The 10,833-nt window shown below is 44.8% G+C and overlaps 1 pseudogene; it reads left to right on the top strand.

Annotated features, from left to right (window-relative positions):
- LOC112830060 (cationic amino acid transporter 3 pseudogene) overlaps positions 1-5,141 on the top strand; it is a 110,038-nt pseudogene extending 104,897 nt beyond the window's left edge.
- The last annotated feature ends 5,692 nt before the right edge of the window (positions 5,142-10,833 follow it).

The raw sequence follows: 10,833 nt of genomic DNA on the forward strand, positions 1-10,833 counted from the left end.
AATTGCGAAGAGGCATCTAGTTCATGAATTAATGTATCATAACTCATGCTCAAGCAGCGTGCACACATCCTGTTATGAATTCTTGCACAATACATTCATGCTCTGTTGTGTCTTACTGCCTAATTAGCACACAAAGCTATGACTTCGGAAGTCAAATGGGATTATTTTATGTGGTGTGTAAAAAAGGAAAATGTTGGGGTGCCTGGGTGGCTCAGTTAGAGTCTGACACTTGATATAGGCTCAGGTCTTGATATCAGGGTTGTGAGTTTGAGCCCCATGTTGGGCTCCATGCTGGGCATTGAGCCCACTGAAAAATAAAATTAAAAAAAAAAGCAGAATATTGGGAGGTATTTGGTACTTTTTCTGGAGGGAAAGCAGGATTTTTCTATGGTGTCTTTTGGTGTCAGTTTCTATGACACTTGGGATGCAACACGTTACATGAGACTTTTGAGTTTTGGTTGGTTGGTTGAACACCATTGTTCAGTAAATAATTTATTTTTTCTCTAGGCATTCTGGAAGGATAGCATGACCAGAAGAAATACGAAGTAGCAGCTTTGAAGCCTGAGCACGGACCTCGGCAGCCCCAACCCAACTTGGCTTAACTCAGCCTCATTGAACCAGATCCAACACTCTTGGCCCCTGGGCTTGCTAAAGCTCTCTGATCCGTAGAATCTTCTCAATTCCAGTCAGAATGCTACGTCAGGCACTTCGCAGATTTGGTCAAAAGCTGGTACACAGACGTCCGCTGGAGAAAGAAGTGCCTGAGTTTCCAATTGGCAGAAGACTGAGCACTCTGGATTTAGTGACTCTGGGTGTGGGCCACACAGTGGGTGTTGGTGTGTATTTCTTGGCTACTGAGGTGGCCAGTAATCAAGCAGGACCATCCATTGTGATCTGCATTTTGGTGGCAGGCCTAACATCGTTGTTGGCTGGACTGTGCTATGCAGAGTTTGGTACCCGGATTACCCATTCTGGCTCCACATATCTCTACACCTATGTCACTGTAGGTGAAATCTGGGCTTTCATCAGCGGCTGGAACCTTATATTCTCCTTTGTTGTTGATGCAGTTGTTGTGATCCAGGCCTGGATCTTAACTTTTGACATCTTGTATGGGAAACCGATCTCTGACACCCTGCATGAGAGCATCTCACAGCAAGTTCCCCAAGTCATTGCAGACAATATAGGCTACTTTACTATTATCTCTCTGTTGTTGATGACAGAAGTTCAAAATCTGAGATATCGTGACTACTACTTAGTTTTCAAACTGTTCACATTGGTAAAACTTTTGGTTGTCAGTTTCGTCATCATCTCTGGCTTCATGAAGGGGGACCTGCACAACTGGAATCTCACAGAAGAGGACTACATAGAGGCTGAACTCAATGACACCTCTCGCTTGGGGCCTCTGGGCTCTGGGGGATTCGTGCCTTTTGGCTTTGAGGGGATTCTCCGTGGATCAGCTACCTGTATATATGCTTTTATAGGTTTCAGCAGTATTGTTATCAGAGTTCAAGAATCATACAATCCAGGGCGTTCCATCCCCATGGGAATTGTGATTTCACTGCTCATCTGCTCTTTGTTGTATTTTGGTGTCTCTGCAGCACTTACACTCATGGTGCCTTACTACCAGTTTCGACCTGGGAGCACCTTGCCTGAGGCATTTCTCCACATTGGCTGGGTCCCTGCCTACTATGTTGTAGCTTTTGCATTTCTCTGTCATATTATTATTGGCAGTTATCGGAACTTTACTTTCCCCATAAATCGGATGATATATCGTATGGCAAAGGATGGTCTCCTGTTTCCTGTTCTTGCCAGGTTCCTTTTCAGGCCATATGCCCACTTCCTGACCCTTGTGATCTTTGTCACTATTGCAACAATCATGGTATTCTTCTTTGGATTCACTGATCTTCTGGACCTCAGGTTAATTGTGACACTGATATCTTATTCCCTGGTAGCTTTTTGTGTTCTCATCATCAGGTATCAGCCTGAGGGGAAGAATGAGGGAAATGAAGCATGGTTGCAGGAGGCGAGTGGGGGAAATGAAGCGCAGCTGCAGGAGGAGAGTGGACCTGCAGCAGAGAAGCTAACTCTACAGGGACTATTCTTTCCAGGCAGCCCCACCCCCACTCCACTCTCTGGCCGGGTTGTCATTGTTTGCTCCTCACTGCTTGTTCTGCTGCTGACTCTTCTCTGCCTGGTGCTGACCCAGTGGCCGGGTCTGCTCTCTGGAGACCCAGCGCCGATCACAGTGGTTGTGCTGCTCCTGGTGCTCATCACTGGGATCACTGGGGTCATCTGGAGACAGCCACAGAGCTCTACTTCCCTTCCCTTTAAGGTCCCTGCTGTGCCTCTCCTCCCACTCCTGAGCATCTTTGTGAATGTTTGCCTTATGACGCAGATGACAGCTGGAACCTGGCTGAGATTTGGTGTCTGGATGCTGATTGGACTTGCTCTCTACTTCATTTATGGGATCCAGCGCAGCCTGGTGGCTTAACCCCACTTAAAGGCCCAAACTGTAGACTCAGCAGTGAACTCAGCAGTACCAGTACATATTCAGTTGGACATCATCAAACCTGAATGCAGTCTGGTCTCCTGCACAATAATGGGGAGTACTCTTGAGTATATGGAAATCTAGGGCTCCTATGAGATATTGGTGGGGAACACTAATAAAGCTTCTTATTTATGGTGGAGTGAAGGATGTTTCTTTGCTCTTCCCCCCCCCTTTTTTCCCTTACTTTCTACTTTTTAATTATGTCTATAGCTGCTTACTGGCTTTTACAAAATTAGTAATAAAAGAAACTTGAAAAAGTGTTTTCCTTTTCTTTGGTTAAATATCCACTAGTGAAGGAGGTGCCTAGCTGGCTCAGTCAGTAGAGCATGACTCTTGATCTCAGGCTGGTGAGTTTGAGTCCCACGTTAGCTGCAGAGATCACTTAAGAAAATATCCAGTAGCAAAATTACTGGATCATATGGTAGTGCTGTTTTAATTTTTGAGGAATCTCCACACTGTTTTCCGTAATGCCTGTGCCAATTGACATTCCTACCAACAGTGCGTGAGGATTCCTTCTTCTCCATATCTTTGGCAACACTTGTTATTCTTGTCTTTTTGATTTTAGCCATCCTGACAGGTATGAAGTGACAGCTGATTGCACTTTTTTAAAAGAGTTTAATATGTTTAATTTTTTTATGTTCAGTTAGCCAACATATAGTACATCATTTGTATTTCTCTGATAATTAGTGATACTAAGCATCTTTTCATGTGTCTGTGGCCATCTGTATGTCTTCTTTGGAAAAATATCTATTCAGGTCCTCTGCCCATTTTTTAATTGGATTTTTTTTGTATTGAGTTGTATAAGTTCTTTATGTATTTTGAGTATTAACCCCTTATTAATATATCATTTGCAAATATCTTCTCGCATTCAGTAGGTTGCCTTTTTTTGTTATTGATAGTTACCTTTTCTGTGTAAAGGCACTTTTGTTTCATGAACTGGAAAAGATACATGCACCCCTATGTTTATTGCAACATTATTTACAATAGCCAGGGTATGGAAGCCACCCAAGTGTGCATCAGTAGATGAATGGATAAAGAAGCTGTGGTCTATATACATATCCAATGGACTATTACTCAGCCATAAAAAAGAATGGAATCTTGCCATTTGTAACAACACTGGATGGACCAGGTAGGTATGATGTTAATTGCAATATGTCAATCTGAGAAAAACAAATGCCATATGTTTCACTCTTATGTAGAATTAAAGAAATAAAAAAATTAAAATGATAAAAAAGAGAGGCAAATACCAATACCAAAACAAAAACAAAAACACAACACCCTAGACCCCTAAATAAAGGGAACAAACTCGTGGTTGACAAAGGGGAGATGGGTAGGAGAATGGGTGATTTAAATAAAGGGAATTAAGAGGAAACTAATACTGATGAGCACTGAGAAATATGGGGAATTGTAGAATCATTGTATTATACACCTGTGAGTAATACATTAACACTGCATGTTCATTGTACTTACGTTAAAAAAAAAAAGATGAAATATGGCCCTTGCCATTAAGGAGCTTTTATTCTAACACAAGGGGTAAAGCATAGCTGTAACAAAGTAGAAAGTGATGTCATAAGTAATATACAAATGAAGTGCCTTGGGAATTCAGAGTGGAGGATGATCAGTTGTGGCTGGTACAGAGGTGAGAGTTGATTGGTGAAATCAGAGAACACTTTGTAGAGGAATGGCTTTTGAGTTGGCTCACTTCAGGGATGGGATTTGCCACATCTGGGCAGCGGGGAGAGACTGTAGGCAGTGAGAGCACCAGGAGGAAAAGCAGAGGAAAAGGAAGCAGCGTTCAGAGCACACTGAGCAGGCTGTGTAGCTTGAGCCTTGGCTGTGTGAGGGAGCAACAGAGCATGCACAGGTGGGTTGGAGTCAGAGCTTTCCTCTGAGCACAGAGCACTTTGGCTTTGAACCCACCGCCCATGCTGAAAATCCCTGGGTTGGTACTTTTCTTAGCAACATCTGCATTCTTGGACTTTAGAATTTCTCTACTGTTGTCTGCTTTGGTCCACCTCCTCAGAAAGTGCACAGTTGAGAGCCACGTGTCCTGGGTTCTGGGCTTGTTTCCACCACTAACTAGCAACGTGACTTTGAGTATGCCTCTCAGTTCCTTACATGCTCTGCTTACTTATCTGTAACATGGGAGGTCACAACTGATCATTTCTCATGTTCCATTTCCGTAAATTCTAGGATTTCCTCTGGTTCTTCCGCCCTGTTATTCTCTTAACTAGGTCTCTCTCCTGCACATGATCTGTACCTGCATCCTGCCCACCTTTCTCTACAACCTATTATTGGAGCTATAGAGGTCCAATAAATCATATCCCATTTCCCCCTCATGTGTTTGGAACCTATTGATAATCATGACATAGAGAGAGACGATTAAACCATCAGCTGTATATCTACAGAGTAATTGGCTTACTAATCCTGCATCACTAAATTAGACAGACTTACTCCTCATCACAAGAAGTCCTGAGCATCCCTCGCCTGCCATCACAGGAGAGAGTCTGCTTTTATTAGTCTTTCTCCTCTATCAGGATGAATTACATGTGTCCAGTGGGCAGGTTTGTTCTGGACAAAAACAAAAAACAAACATTGGAGGAAGCTAACCGGGCATGCTTGGTGTTATGTCTTCTCTTCATTAATCAAGGTCCCAGTGAGAGAGGGCCCCATGGAGAGTGGCAAGGAATAGTACTCTGCTCAGGGTGTTCAAACTTCAGGGGGTGCCATGACACCTGGAGGGCTTGTGAAAATAGATTGCTGGGCCCCTGTCCCCAGCGTTTGGAATTCAGGAGGTCTGGGTGGGGCCCAGAACTTGTACTTCTAACAAGTTCCCAGGTGATGCTGATGCCACTGGTCCACGGACCACACATTGAAAACCAAAGCTCCACCTGATGCCTCTTCACATGTAAAGATGAAGTGAAGGAAACAAAGGTGTCTTTGTACACTCAATCTTCATTTAATGAAACATTTATATTAAAATACCATCGTTAATCCTTTCACAATGGGCAAATTATAATCATTTCACAATTATATGTATATCAAATTAACACTATGTACACTTTAAATATCTTACAATTTTATATGTCAACTGCACACTAATAAATCTGAAATTAAAAAAAATAGCATACCACAGTTATGTGTGTTTTCTTTTCTTTCTTTTTTTTTTTTTGTTCTTTATTAGACACCATAGGTACATAGTGTATCCTGTTCACTCCCCCAGAGCATCCAGCTGGGGACCAGGCACATAATGAGCATTTAATAAACTCATGTTAAATTGAATTGAGCCTTACACATTTCACTGGTACAGAAAATTCTCCTTCCTTTCAGGCTAGCACTGTGCTACTTCTTTAAAATTATCTTCTGGGAGACTTCCTTGAAAAACAGCATTTCTCTCCATCCAGAATTGTCTGTACCTGGCATCTAGAACTGTACCCAGGCACTTCTAGTCTTGCTTTTGTGTGGCTATGCCTGAGTTCTGGTGACTGTCTTATGTGTTCCATCCCAGTACAATCTTGCTCAGGGCAAGGAGTAGCTTCTACATTTCCTCTAGATCCAATAGTAAGAACAGTGTTGTTCATTCAAAGAGCAACAGGGAAAATACAGCCCTGGGGCAGGAGAGTGCCTGACATGACCTCCCCAGGTCCTGCTCCATCTCTTCCCATGGGATGTAGGGAGGGGTTACAAGGAGTGAAATTGAGAGAAGACGCAACCAGTTCTTCCTGATTCCAGGGAATCCCTGAAGAGGAGACTGGCTCCAGTGTGGGCACAACAGGCATCCTTCTTGATGCAGTCAGTTTTATGCTTTGGTATGGGAGGACCAGAGTTTTTCTATTGTATTTATGCATGGGGCCTGACCTGGGAGGGAGGGAGAGAAGATACTTTCTTATTTGCTGAATTTCTCATCAAATGTAGGTGGTTGTAGGGAAGACTACCAGAGGCAAGATTACCCATACACTTACCTACTCCTTTAGATGCTTCTTTGAGGGACTGGTGCAAAAACCTTGTGAGAGCATCTACGATTTTGGGGGAGAGAGAATTGATACCATACGTGGAGAGAAAATGGACTGAAATAAGAGGATTAATAACTGGATAGGGATTGAGGCATCATCACTCTGGAAGGGAAGGTATGAGTTGAAACTGAGAAAGGTATTGGTCAAGAAACACTTCCTGGAGAAGGTTGTCTATGGAGCAATTTAGGAAATAAAAGACAGGTGAGTTGGAAAAGAAATGGGACAGTAATTCTAGTCACATGGACCTTTAGGAAACATGAATTAATGAAACTCTTGTGAGGGATATATTTTTTCACATATGAAGGGAATTTATGAGCCAGCTTTGTACTGTGTATTATGCCATGGAGTGAGATTCCTGAATCAGGAACTGATGAGATATGATTTTCATTGCCATCTGGAGGATAGACAGAGAGAAAGGTGTGGACAGATGTACTCTTCCTGGGAGACAGTTGTAGCAACTGCCACAGTCATGTAGATCCTGCTCTTCAAAGTGTGGTCCATGGACCAGAAGCCAGGGTGTCCCCTGGGAGCTTCTTAGAAATGCAGATTCTCAGGCCCCCATGCAATGTGCTGAATCAGAATCTGCATTTTTAGCAGATTCAGATTTAGCAAGCTCCTAGAACCCCCTGATGGAAGGTACTGAGAAGCCATTTTATTTACTCCTTATTTGCAAATGTGACTCACTATTTGAGCCACCCCAGAAAGAGGAGAATTAAAAATTATACTAATTAAATAATCTAGAGTGGAGATTGTGAGAAACTGGTCATTTGTGGAACGAATTTCATAAAAATGCAATGACCACTGACAGAAGCAAGGATGGTAAGAGGAGTTGAATGTCTCTGTTACTTCTTTAGAAAACCTGAAGCAAAGCTCCTGGAAGCTGGAGGCAGGATGACCTGTAGGTGATTTGAAGGCAGACACAGCCCAGGAACCCCTCCTCCACCTTCCAATGTTTTAGGAGGGATTTTTATGACAAACTTTAGTTTACATCTGACATTTCACAGTGTCTCTTATGCAGAGAAGGAGGAAATACAGATATTTATTGACATGTCGTGTCAGAAGATCTAGGAAAATTGACTCTGAAGGTGGAAGGAGGAGGGGTTTCTCTCTTTCCCCAGGTATGCAAATGACCTAACTTAATTTTGTAGTATATGCTTTTCTGCACTTTGTGCTCCTCCGGGTAATGAGATTAAGGAATCCTTTCATTCTTACTGAAGAACTCAGTGGGGGGAGAGAAGAGATGAGAGATATATAGATGGAGGCATATGGGTGTCCTGTCCCATTTGAGCCATTGCCCCTTCAATAAGATCATGTGCAAGAGAAGTGGCGATAAATGGACCCTGAGCTGGGACCCCGGTCCTTGTATTCCAAGTATCCAGCTTCTGCAGTTTTATCTTAAATTTCACTGCTCCTTGCATTTTACTCTCTCATGATGAACAGAAGTTTAATATCAAATGATGCCCAAAGTCAAGAAATCCTTCCCAGTAGCTGTGTCTTTCCTTGGAATTCTGTCTTCCCAATCTCTGACTACTGAAATCCTACATGAATATCAAGGTCCACTTTAAATGTTATCTCCGCCGACGCCTTCCTCGATTATCTGCCTCTGAAGAAATTTATTTCCTTCGATCTCCTCTACTCCTTTGTGTCACTCTCACCACAGCTGTCCCTCCGCACACTGTCTTCATTTGTAGTTACCCTGTGTCTTCTCTTTCTCCCTCACTCAACTGTAAGCTTCTGGAGTGGGGAGACTGTGCCCTGCATAATTTCATATTCTCTCCACTGTGCTTAATGCACAGCTAAAGAATTAGCTAGGTAACTTTCATGCGTGGTATAAAATAAGGGGAAAGAGCCCATGAAGAGAAATGTAGAGGTAGAGGTATTATGAATATTGACAAAGGATATTACTGTGATTGTAGATCTGCACATGATACTTTCAGGTATGGATCATCATCTTAGGAAATGTTGATTCCCACCAGTAGATTTATTCCCATATAATATATTTATTCATTGTTCATTTTTTCTGTCATTCAAATTTAGAGCTTTTCCTAGAGGGAAATAGACAATAAGCAAGAAAACAAATGTTCAATAATTCCAGAGTGTGATGAATCCACAAAGGAAATAAATAAGGTCTTGTGATCAAGAATAACAGGGAATTTTGTTTAGATAAGGAGGGAGGCCAGGAACGGCCTTTATGGTCACTGTCATATATTTACCCTACTATGATTATGAGTTAATTCAGTTCCTAATCCGAAGAACAATAATAATAAAATCAGTAACAGAAGGAGAATAAAAGCCTTCCCACCAGGGTGTGTGTTTGTCAACCCAGGCTTAGGACTGGTTCGTTCTCTCGTCCCACATCCAACCTCCCCCCTGCCTTGAGAAGAGAGGAAGTCAGGCGCTCCGCTTGCCTCAGGATGGACCCTGTCCCCTCTTCTCCAGCCTAGGAATCTGCAAGCAAAACAGGGCTTAAGACCTTTGATCTTGCTAGAGACTTGGAGACATATCAAAGCAGAGGACTCTGAAATAATGCCCAAGGATGTGAGGTTCTGGGGAAGAGATGGAGACAGAAGTTCACAAAGAGAGAGGCTAATTGCTGTCACAGAGACTCCCTCCCACCTCCCACCTCCCACCTCAGTCTCAGTGGGTTCTGGGCTCTCTACCCCTTGGGGGAGATGGTCAGGGCTTTTGGGCTTTTGGGGAGGGAAAGTTATTCCCTGAATGAGTTTCGAGACCAGTCATCCCTGGATCCCTGCTCCAAGGCTTAATACCTCCCTGGACTGTGAGGAGCAGGCAGTCTGCCAGTATCCCAGCAGCCTCAGCGAGCTCTTTCATCACCAGCATCTTCCTTGGACTACTTTCCTGTCCCCTCCTCCTGACACAAGTTGGTAGCATTAGCTTCTGTCTCTTGTAGAGCCGGGGTTCCATTTGGAAGGGGGTTTGGGAATGGGTAAGAGGAATCTGAGACTGGTACCTGGAACTTTTACACTTGTCTCCTGTACGCTCCCTCACCTCCCTAAGCCCAGTTTCTCAATGGGCCATTTCACACTTATTATACACCTACTATGTCCACAGAGCTCCAAAGTGTTCTCCGGCCATTCTCACCCCAGTAACGGCTACCTTCTCCTTGCAGCCCAAGCAGATGTTCAGCAGCCCTTCGGTTGAACTCCAAGCCCAGAAGCCTCCTCTGAAGCCTGGGATCTGGCTCCTAGACATTTGGGACAAACCACGGAGAAGCTGAAGAAGTGGGGAGAAGGGGAAGGTTGGGAGAGAGCCCCACAATTTCCTGGGACAGTATGATCACTTACAGCAGCAAGAACGATTAAAGCGGGAGGAGAGCAAGAACTTCCCAGGAGCAGACAGTGCTGCTTGTTTTCTGAAGCAGAAATCCTGGGCCTGATACAGGGAGGGACAGCATGAAAAGGGACCCATGGAGGGAGATCCTCTCCCCAGGAGTGTTGGGGTTCAGCAAGGTGTGCCGGGGGAAGTGGAAACCATGTAGAGCAAACCGGCAGAACACAATGTGAGACTCTGGGGGTATCCTTGGCTTCCACGTGGAGGTGCAAGTCCTTTCCCACACACAGGGTCATTGCTAAGCCACGCACCCTCAGCTGGGCTCTCAGATGTCAGTGATCTGGGGGGAGAAAAGACGCAGAGGCTGCATGAGGTCCTTTCTCTCCCACAAACCCACGCTGGGAGCTGAGGGGGAGTCTCCCTCCAGCCGGAGTGGAGGCCGAGGTGGTGGGACGACCTGATGGAGGAACAGTCACCTTTAGCCTCTGTCGTCTGAGAAGGAGTGGCTTTGGGGGTGACCAGGTCATCAGGCCATTTGGAGGTCCCAGGGCTGCCAAGCGTCCCTTCTGACCTGGGCAGAGCCAAGCTGTGTGGGGCCCTGGCCACCCCTGAGGCCACTCAGGAGGGGGTGAGCGTCACCGTGGTGGGTGGGGCTTCTCGTAGGCAGACTGAAGTGCCTAGCAGGGTTTCCCCTGGTCATCCTGTTCCTCTGTGCACCTCTTCGCATCACTTTGTTGTGACCTTACCGGACCTCACCGGGTCTGCGCGCAGGAAGGGAGGGGAGACGGCAGGCAGAGGGCAGGAGGAGAGAGAAGGGGGCAAATATCCTTCCTTTCATTGCGCTCTGAGACCTGTTCTAGCCCCTAGACTCCGAAGGGTGGGAGAGGTGTGAAAACAGATGTAGAAATGACTCAAAATGGGGCAAAGTGGTAGGATGCAGCAGGCTGGAGAGATGGAGGTAATGGAAGGTGGAGCCCACTG

The sequence above is a fragment of the Callorhinus ursinus genome, unplaced genomic scaffold (assembly GCF_003265705.2).
Source record: "Callorhinus ursinus isolate GAN/ISIS: 27379988/994484 unplaced genomic scaffold, GSC_fseal_2.0 scaffold27, whole genome shotgun sequence".
NCBI lineage: Eukaryota > Metazoa > Chordata > Mammalia > Carnivora > Otariidae > Callorhinus > Callorhinus ursinus.